Genomic DNA, 10,243 nt, shown 5'->3' on the forward strand with positions numbered 1-10,243 from the left:
AACAATGTTCCCTCTTCGTTTGAAACCCCGCCCTAATCCTCCATGCCTTAGACGTAGCATTTCACAAAACAGTAGGTCTGAATCAATCGGACACATCTCAGGCCCTTTGCCCCGAGGGAGAGAAATAATACGGATGCAAAAAAAATCTTTTGGGCTTCACATTTTATGGAGACAAATGGATAATCTCCAGACGTTTTGAGTTCCCACTGCAGACAAGGGCTTGTGAAAAGGAATGGCGCATCCCGCCCCAACACAAGCCCGGCTCATCAGGCATGCGGTCCCAGCTGGCACGGAGGCAATATGAAACACATAAACCCTTCTGATATTAATGACTCTGTCGAGCTGAGAGCCTCTGATGCTATTCGGAGATAGGCGCTAAATGTCCCAGAGTACTGAGAGCACAACATTATGAGCATTCATATAAATATCCTCTCCCAGTCTCCGCACCAGGCCGCTTGTCCTTGAGTTCCCATGAAAATAATAAAAGAGGGGGGCCTCTTGTAACTGGATACCCAGATATTGCCTGCAGTGGTGGCGCCGAGAGATGAAATGAAATCACAACAAGGTGATGACAATGATGCCACTTGTGGTCCAGTTGGAGACTTAGGGATCATCTCCGCTCATATTTCAACCCCCTCCCCCACCATCAATTTTCGCCGTCCCTCTTTAGCCTCCCCTTGGCACTCCTTGACATTAATGGTAATATTTTTTTTTTTTCTAAAACAAGTGCTGAAAACAAGGCATTTGTGACACTTGTTACAACAAATGGTAAATGGACTATAAAAAAAGAACAGATGAGATGAAGCGAGATTAAAAAACAACATCAAATATGAACAGATCCTGGTAGCACAGGTGATTCAGGTGGTCATTTCAATGACGTACACAGTTGAGATGTTGTCATTAGTTATGCAGTTGGTTCACTTTTTATGTTGATTTTAGTGATCGCATCACCTTTTTATCTTTTGCTGATCAAAGCACAAAAATACATGATTATCTCTACCAAATCATTCGGGTTATGTGATGAATGAGTCTGTCTCGGGTCAGTGTTTTATGGATTTATTGTTTTAGATTTGAAATTGAGAATTTGTTAAGTAAAATGATGTTTCAAGATGGGGGGAATCTCAAACTACACACAGATGCACAGGATGACCGAGGCCTCGCTGTGCTCGGGCATCCTCAACATCCTAATCACTTTTTGAGAGAAGCCAAGAGGCTGTCATCTCTGGAGGGGGGGCGGTGGGGGGGGGGTCCCAAACGTCCTTTTACGCCGGGATCTGTCACAACACCTGCCACTGTCTTTAACAGGGGGCAGAGAGGCTGGATCTGTGCCGACGAGACCCGCTATCGGCCCTTCAATAACAACCGTCCGTGTCGGGTTCCCCTTAGGCGGGACACACTACACATGGAGGGGGGGGGGTTGTTGGTGGCGCAATCAAAGTGCCCTCTTCAACTGTTGGGGAGAGATTGGCCCGTATTTAACCCCTCGTCCTGGGCTCTCGGGTCTACGGACTCGCAGCGAGCCAGTCTCCAATTTCCCTGCTGGTTTACCCTCTGAACCGTGAGGACGGATGGAAGGGCAGCTTGGCCCCCCCCCCCCCCCGAGACCTCCAGGGACGCACTTTGAGCCGGAATGGGCCCCGGAGATCCTTCATTTCATTTCATGCCTGTTAGGAGTCGGCCTTTGTTGTCTCGTTGTCCCTGTTGTTTCCTGTGTGGGAATCCCCCCCCCCCCCCTCAAAGGTAGGTTGTAATATTATAAGGAAAACCTAAAGTCACCAAGCTTAGTTTTCACAAGTTGTTTCCTTTTTATGTTAAAAGCTTATGTTATTATTTGCCGTTAGGTTTTTTTTTCCCATCCAGAAATTACACTTAAATAAATTCTGTCTTATTAAAAGTGAACAAATCAAAAGTGTGATATTTTTTAAATCTATTAAAAGCAACACAAGTTAAAACACAAACTTTCTTTCTCCCCGACATAGTGCATAATCCACAGAAACGCCCTATCAGCATTTTTTTAAAACAATATACTGTATGTCAGCATGTTTTAGCATGGGGATTAACAAGGATTTTAGAGGGCACCAGTTCTTTCATTGCTATGAAGACACAACTCCGTTTTACCTCCATTTTACCGAGGTGGAGGAGGAACGTGAGCAGATAAAGTCTGTAATCACGTCCAAAAGGATCTTTCAATCAGGCCAATTTTCTGAAAGGTTTATAAAAACTAAATTTGTAGGGAAAATATTATCAAGCAGATTTCAAATTGAGAGGATTTCTTCCCTGTGAGAACATGACTAATGAATTCTTGGCCGCTTCATGTCGAAATATTTATACAAGAAACACAACGGTGACAATCTCAACCACCAATCTGAGGGCAACATATGCTTTCAGATTAACCAGCTGGGATATAATTAAGATGGTGGCGATATCCACTCCCTTGTATTATATGTTATATAAGGTTATATGTTAGGGCTAGCCACAGCAGCTAGCGTTAGCATAGTTTGTGGTCCGATGAGTCACCGCATTCAAAACCTTTGACATTCTTTTTCTGGATGTCGTTGGCCTGTGGATTTGGCACAAGGCATTACATGAACTAAGTATGGACTGTAATTTTGCAGACATCACGTGGCGTCCATGTCCCGCGGAGCCTTTTCTCACATCCCGCCGGTGAAAACGCGTTTTCATAAACCTTTCACTGCATCCGGCTAACGAGTCCGCGGGACCTTTCTCGAATGAGAACCTAAATTGAGGAGAATGTCAAGGAAATCATTATCGCCTCCCGTTGCCCAGAGAGTGCGGTGCCATGGTGGATCACCAGCGCCGGGCCCTGTCGACCCACCAAGCACAACATTCCCCTTATTAGCTCCACGTCGCTAAAGAGATGCCGAGCTTTTTCCTCCCTGAATATCACTCGCGTTCTTGTTTTCTCAGCAAAATGGAGCACGAGAGGACGAATTACAGCAAAATTTATTTGGGATGTTGTACTGGCTCTAGAATTGTCGTGCCTGACATTTGGGAGCACGCGCCAATGCTAAATTATGGGTGACAGTCGGAGAAAAATGGTAATCCCAGGCGGTTAGCCGTGTTTGAATTGGACTGCCTTCGTGAAACGAGGACCAAGTTGCCCGCGCAGTGAATGAAAAAGTAGGTGTTGAGCCCCTAATATTACGTGTTTAGGACCGTTGCCATTCCCGAGGAGACTGTGACAGCCAAGCTAAGCAACCAAACCACACTCGACATTTCCAACTACTGAAAATGTTGAACAAAGCCGGTGCAAATTACTGTTATTATGAAAATGTGACGACTGCTCGATTACTGCAACAACCTCATTTGTTCTTTATTTGTCACGAGCAAATGGCCTCCAGTCACAACATAGAGATCGGCACGAGCAGTTAATTGACGTCTTCTTCGTGTTGTGTTCAAGGACTTTCTCCACAATCAGATCATTCTGGTGTCCTCTCTGAGCCCTTTAATCCACTTGGATTTGGTCCTCCTCCGGAAAGCGAAGCGCCTTTTACGATTACTGAAATATTCCAGTCTTCAATTCCTGCTCATTTAATCCACACACAGTAGTAAGGTTGAGTGTGGGTGTGTGTGTGTGTGTGTGTGTGTGTGTGCGAAGAACTCGCTGTAGTTTTAATTTGCAGAGACATTTAGCAACAGTTTCTTTCTCAAAGTTTGCCTTCGCCGTCGCTCATGAAGTACTCGGGAAGCGGAGATATAACTCATAACAACATTTACGACCCGACTCATGAGATCAGGATGAGTCAGAATTTATGAGGAGCCATTATTCACATTAGGCTTGTAAAAGCAGGCATTAGCCCCACGCCGGGCGTCAGTGACATTCACTTTACCTAACAGGGGGCAGGCCGAGGTGAGGGAACGGTTCCCCTCAGAGCTCTGCAAGGTGATGGCAGGGTGCCCGAGAAGGGGACTCGTTTTCTTCAAAGGCATCGGCAGGAGAGGGTCCCAGCAGAGGCTGATGGAGAAGCATCCAGACACAAATCTGATCGCTTCTGAACAGCTGATTGCGTGCGACGTGGAGGCGAGAATGGACAAAATAAACACAGTGAAGCGGGCTCCGATGTCCCCGCGAGGAACGCCGATTCTACACGGCGGCTTTAGGAAATCCGGCTGTCCCCGGGGGGGAACCCTTCAGGCCACTGTTATTAGTGTGTTTTCTAACCTCCAGGCCGAGCAGTAACTCCGCTACGACTGCAGCTATCGAGCGCATCAGTGAGCCAATGTCGTCTGCTTATGTTAGGAAATATTCTCCATTAGGTTCCCAAGGGTGCAAACACCGTTGGATCCACCAAGAATCAAATCCAACATCTGTTGTTGTTTTACTTTAATTTGCCACATTCATAAGAGTGTCCCAAAAAAGTGGTCCGTTTTCAAGCCGAAAATAGAAAATGTCAAATTAAGGCAGAGCCGGTGGCGCGGTGTGATGCGTTTCCCCCGGTGACAGTGCGTGATGGTTTCACACGGAGACGTTCGTCCATCACCCCCCCCCCCCCCCCCCACCCCCCTGACAGGCACCAAGCTGCGGATCTCCTCATTGATCCCGCAAACAAAACAAATGGCTACCTCCGACGGCGGGGACACAACGCTTCATCCTGCCCTCTCCATTAACCCCTATCGGGAAAGCTCCCCGCACAGAAGACGGAGGGCGTTGATGCACCCGCCGATAGACTGAATGCCAGACGCGGTGGGGAAAGAAATGATGCTGTGGAAGGACAGGGGGGGGAAGTGTGGGGGGGGGGCTGCTGTATGCAGGGAGAAGAGGAGAGATACAGAATTAAGCTGCCATGATGATAAATAAAAATAATCCTCAGACTGCGTAGCTCCCAGCAAAGACCAACCGTTTGAGTTTGAGTGTAAAACCCCCCCTCCGGCACTGGGGATTCTGCAGGAAAATACATCTTTTTGCTGCAACTTTCTTCTCTTTTTTTTTTTTTAAGCGCCTATTTACAGCCACTTGTTAGTCAGATATCTTCACCTCAGTGCAGAAGAATATGCTGCTCAGAAGGACACTTTAGAAAGAAAAGAAAAGATGTTCAGTTGGATTACAGCTTTAATGAAGGGTCTAAAGTTAATAATCTAAATCTAGTACGGATAGCTGTCAATCTGATGTAAAGTCAAGATGGAAATGGCCCAAAAAAATAATCTGCTGCGGGTGGTAAAGGCGGAAAACCACATTTTAATAAAAAGAGATACTTGGACATGGCAGTGGGAGGGAGTCACGGTCTGCTTCAGGGCCGCATTCCAATCCCAGCACCCGAGTTGATCTCACGGTCAACTTGTTGCTCGCTGCTCGTCCGTCACGTCCGGCATGTGTTTTCCACCCGACGGGTCGGACCACCGCCTCGTGAAAAATGAAGAAGGAAGGAAAAGCGCTGCCATGGCTGAAATGAGGTAATAATCAGGCTTTAAACTGGGCGGCGTGTTGCAGGCTTTTGGTTGAGAAGTTGCCGGGTCTTCATCATTAAAGCCGAAAAACCGCAGAGAGGAGGAGGAGGAGTAGTAGGAGGAGGAGGAGGAGGGGGGGGGGGGGGGTGGGGGGTGCGCTGGCTTCGTCAGCCCTTCTGTGTAATTAGAACAGACCACCTCTTCCCACTGTAATTAACAGCAATTGGACATGTGCTGTGACTCAGCCCGTGCTGATATGGGTGGGCCGCAGCTCGTGCTGCCGAGTTGTGAAACAAAAAAATGGATGTTTTTCTTCACCCCGTCAGCCATTTGTTTTATCGTTTTTTGGGGGGGGGGAAATTAACCACAGCAATGAGTGTGTAGCCTGTAGCCACATATGCTGTATGTTAATTGTGTGGTTACACAGATTAAAGCCTGCCGCTGACAGTGTAATTATTTAAAATAAACATGGTGTCCGTTAATATTCAGGCGCAGGGGAACTAGAAAAAAGTTGGGAAATAAGCAACGTTGCTCATAACATGGACCACCTTATTTTTTTTAAAAACGTTTTTAGTTATTTATTTAGTTATTACTATGAAATAATCATTTCGGATCCCTCCTGGACCCTCAAAATGTATCGTGCCTTGTACCAACCAATACACCCGACCCAGAGCAAGTGTTTTTTCGGGCTACTTCGGAGGCACAAAACATGGACTTCAGCAGGTTACAGTTTAAGTTTAAGTCGCGGCCCGAAGGTTGACCCAATGCCACCATCGCCTGATCTCGCTGAAATGGTTTCCAGCTGCTCAGGGGTAGTAGGAGTGGTAAACGGCGGGGGGGAGGGGGTTTGATTGGAGGATTGGAGTGAAGACGAGTTGTGACATACTCGAGGAGCCGAGACATCGAGATCGAGCCCGTCCTGCCGCTCTCACAGATCACTTCCACATGATCAGAAAAAGGCTTCGCGTCTATTTATTCTCCACTGATGAGTTGCGCCTCGGTGCTGACAAAGTCGAGGCCTAAAATGGCTGCCGTCACATGTCCTCTGGGTTTTTGACGTGGTCGACGGAGCGCTTCGATTGGCGGCATCTTCGACAACACAAAGACGGCAGCGGGGTTTTTTTTTTTTTCACGCGTCGCGGCGGGTCGTTACTCTCCTCGAACCGCCCTTCAGCGCCCTCCCCGATATGACAAAAACCACCTCTGAAGAATTCATCCCCGTCTCCCGCTCAATCTTGTCTCTCTCTCTCTCTCCAAATCGAGCCTGTGATTGGATGATATTTTTAACCTGGCTTGTCCAAAAGGTCCTTGGCATATTGAGGGACGGGAAAGCAGAGAGAGAGAGAGAGACACATGATTGGGAAGAAAGATGAGCCGTCATGGAAACACATTTGTGTCGGGGTGGGGGGGTGAGGGTGTCCGACGTGTTGCAGTAATCTATGAGAGCACTTACGTCCGTGACGTGAAGGGGCATCCATCACGTTCCTCCTCCGTCTGTGGCGGGGAGGACGCCGGCGCATGAATTTCAATGCGACTCTCGTGGGGCAATACATCACGGGGGGGGGGGGGGGGCGTTTTCGAGGAGGGCCGCGAGTTAGTCAACAGGTCGCGCTCCCTCCCCCCCAAAAAAAAGAGGAGGTCCAAACGTTAAAAAATCACCCCTCAAACTTTACAACGAAGGTTGTACACCGAGCGAAGCAGGTCGCCGCAGGTCAAAGGCCGCGTGCGTTGAAATGCCTCCGTCTAGACAACGCGACAACAGCAGAGCAGAGGCAGGTAAACATTAACACACGAGACGCTTTTCGTTCCAGCCGAAGACTGGAGAAGCACTTAAATCTGTAAATGACACAACATCATTTTTTATTACAGCACAGGGACTCTGGGTGCTAATTAAAATGGAATACTTTCAACCCCATTTTTTTTTTTTTTTTTAATCTGTAAAGTATAGACTTTCTTTCTTCTTCTTCTTGTGTAGTGACTGTGTTTTCTCCATTAGTCAAACATAACTGCCAACAGCTTTTAGATCTCCGCGGTACTATTTTGTTTCAACACGCTCTGAGAGTGGAAACCGGTTGAGGGATAACGGGATCCAGCTTTCCTGAAGTGGTGTTCAATTAATTCTTTTATTTATAATTTTTTTAAGGAAGAAGTGGACGCAGTAGGCTAGAACTATGGAGAGGTTTTTACTCTTGTAAAAAATCATACATTTAAATGTCGGATAGGAGCGGTGAAGTTTAACAAATATTTTGGTTGATTGTGAAACTGCATTGGGTCGCGCTTGACTTGACCTGAAAATCATGCCGACAGATTTTCTAATTGAGATCCAGGATCCCACAGAGAAGACTTGTCGGACCTTCCTAAAGGTTTCCTAAAGAGACTCCAATCCACTATAAAAAAAGAAAAAAAAAGACAACGGCTGTGTTTGGGAATATATGTTCCTTTCACCAAGGTCAAAGCCTGTGGACTAACAACGACAATAATGACAAACGCTCTCTTAAAGCCACGCGGTAATATGGTGTTTTATTAGAAAGTTAAATCTTACCTTCCAAATTCATCGAGACAAAATCCTGGGAGTGGGACTGGGAGAGTGTTTATGTGAAACCCTGGTGAGCCGCTGACTCAAGGGCTGCTGTGTTTATGCAGCTAAGGGCCTCGGGGCTGAATAGAGATAGAAAGGATGTGCTATTAATCCGCTCTCTATCTTAATGTCTTGGCCATGAAAAACACAGGAGCAGTGAGCGAGCAATTACCCCAACAGCTTTGTTTAAACAAGACCTGAATGTTGCTGACAGTAAGTGTACCGTCAAGAAGCCTTCAAGAATAAAACTGTCAACGGTTTGAAAAAAATCAAATTATCCACAGGGACAAAAAGAAAAAAACATCCCCCTCCAGTCAGGATTTAGAGAGATGATCATGTGTAAGCTGAGCATGGATGGCAGCAAGGCAGCCATTATTAATGATTATGTGTCTTTCACTGAGCCAAGTCTCGCGGCCTGAGCAAAATTGGAATGGAGATCACCTGTGCTTGTTTACAGACGGCGCTGACGAAGATCCCCCCCCCCCCCCCCCAAAAAAAATGCAATTTGTCCCTGTAGGAAGGCAAGCCGCCCGCTGTGGATCATTAGAAGTGAACTGATGACCCGGTTCATGAACGAATAATTAATCAAATGCATTTAATGTACACCGGGATACAGCCATGATTCTGAAATGTAATCAATAAAGAAATGAGAATAGGGTAACTGATATTTCAAAACTGTAATCAATAGAATAATACAAATGCACGGCTATGATTGTATTCAATGTAATCAACCGAAATGCATCCATGTAATACTTGATAACACCACAACTGATATTGACCAACCCGAATCACATTAAAAAGCACCAGGATAAGTCGATGATTTTATACCTTAGGGTTTCATCAAAGCTCTTAAATGGTGACTTTGATTCACACATTTAGTGAAAAAAAGGTCAATACTTACTGCTGTCATGGAAGGGAAACACTTTACACTCCTTTAATGTTTCAGGACTTGAATAATGTTGAAACCTGGGGCCTACATCGCCCACAATGCACCTGACCGCTGACAGTTCCCTCGGAGATCTGGTTGTTTCATGCTAGCAAGCTTCACGGTTAGCTTAGCTAAGCATAGATGAGAAGCTGGCAACATCTTCTCATCTATGCTTAGCTAAGCTAACCGTTCACAAGAAGGATTTAAGAAGAACTTCAAACCAAAACTGTCACGGTTTGGGTCCTCTTCCTGTTTTATTTTGTAGTTTTCATGTCTCTTGTGTCCCTGGGTTAGCTTCACTTCCTGCCTTGTCATGTGATCGTCTGATTGTTTCCACCTGTGTCCAATCACCTGCACCTCCCTCGTGTATTTATGCCCTGTGAGCCTGATGTCGCGTCATCGTCTGTGTTACCCGCGGCGGTTTGTGCACATCAGCCTGTTTTGGATTTTTTTAAAAACACTTATTTGAAAGTCCTGCATTTGAGTCCTCCCTTCCGGTACCTGCAGCGCCCGTTGTGACAAAAACATGTGCAAGGGAACGTCCAGGAGGTACGTTTGTGTATTTCAACTAAAGCAAAACCTAGTGACCCCCCCACCCCCCTTCATTCCCAGAGGGATTCAGGCTGACTCGGCTCCACTGTGACGGCAAAAAACCAAGATCACGGCTCGTTTTGCTCCCCAAAAACCGCCCAAACTGTTCAATCGCGTCTCTCCGTGAATGCACAGCGAGGGCCCGGTGACGAAAATGTTTTCTCTTCCACGCCGCGAGACGCCGCCGTCCGTCTGGCGTCCGTCCGTCCGTCCGTCGGTCGCTCGGCTCGATGCACCCGCTTGTGCTTCAGGAGAAGAAAACACCTGCGTTATCTTCCCCCAGCTGAGTGGGGCTCAGAAGCGCTGCCAAGTGGAACCCGGACAGATGTGGGGACTGGATCCGCAGTAGACGACTCCATCGCTCTCCCCCCCCCCCCCCCCCCCCCGCTCACCCGCTCCACATAAATCTCTGTCTGTCTCAAGTTTGTCCCCCGAAACCCATTAGTTTGTGTCCGCCGCATAGAGGGAAAAGCAGGTGGGATTCGGGGGGGGGGGACGCCCTGCCTTTGGTGTTTTTTGGCGTTTAGGGGCTAATCGTGTGTCTACTGAAACTGTGCTTTCGTTGAGCGAGAGAGAGAGCGATGACGCGGGACGTGTTTACGGCTTTAAGCGAGTCAAGAGACGATTGCGTTCTCCTGGAAATGTTCTCATCCCCTCTTCTCCTTCTCCTGCGTCACGGCCTCAGAATATCGAACTCGCTGTTGCTCTCGAATAGGCTCGAATACATGCAGGTGTGTGCA

Source organism: Pungitius pungitius, chromosome 21, assembly GCF_949316345.1.
Source record: "Pungitius pungitius chromosome 21, fPunPun2.1, whole genome shotgun sequence".
In the NCBI taxonomy this organism is placed as follows: Eukaryota; Metazoa; Chordata; class Actinopteri; order Perciformes; family Gasterosteidae; genus Pungitius; species Pungitius pungitius.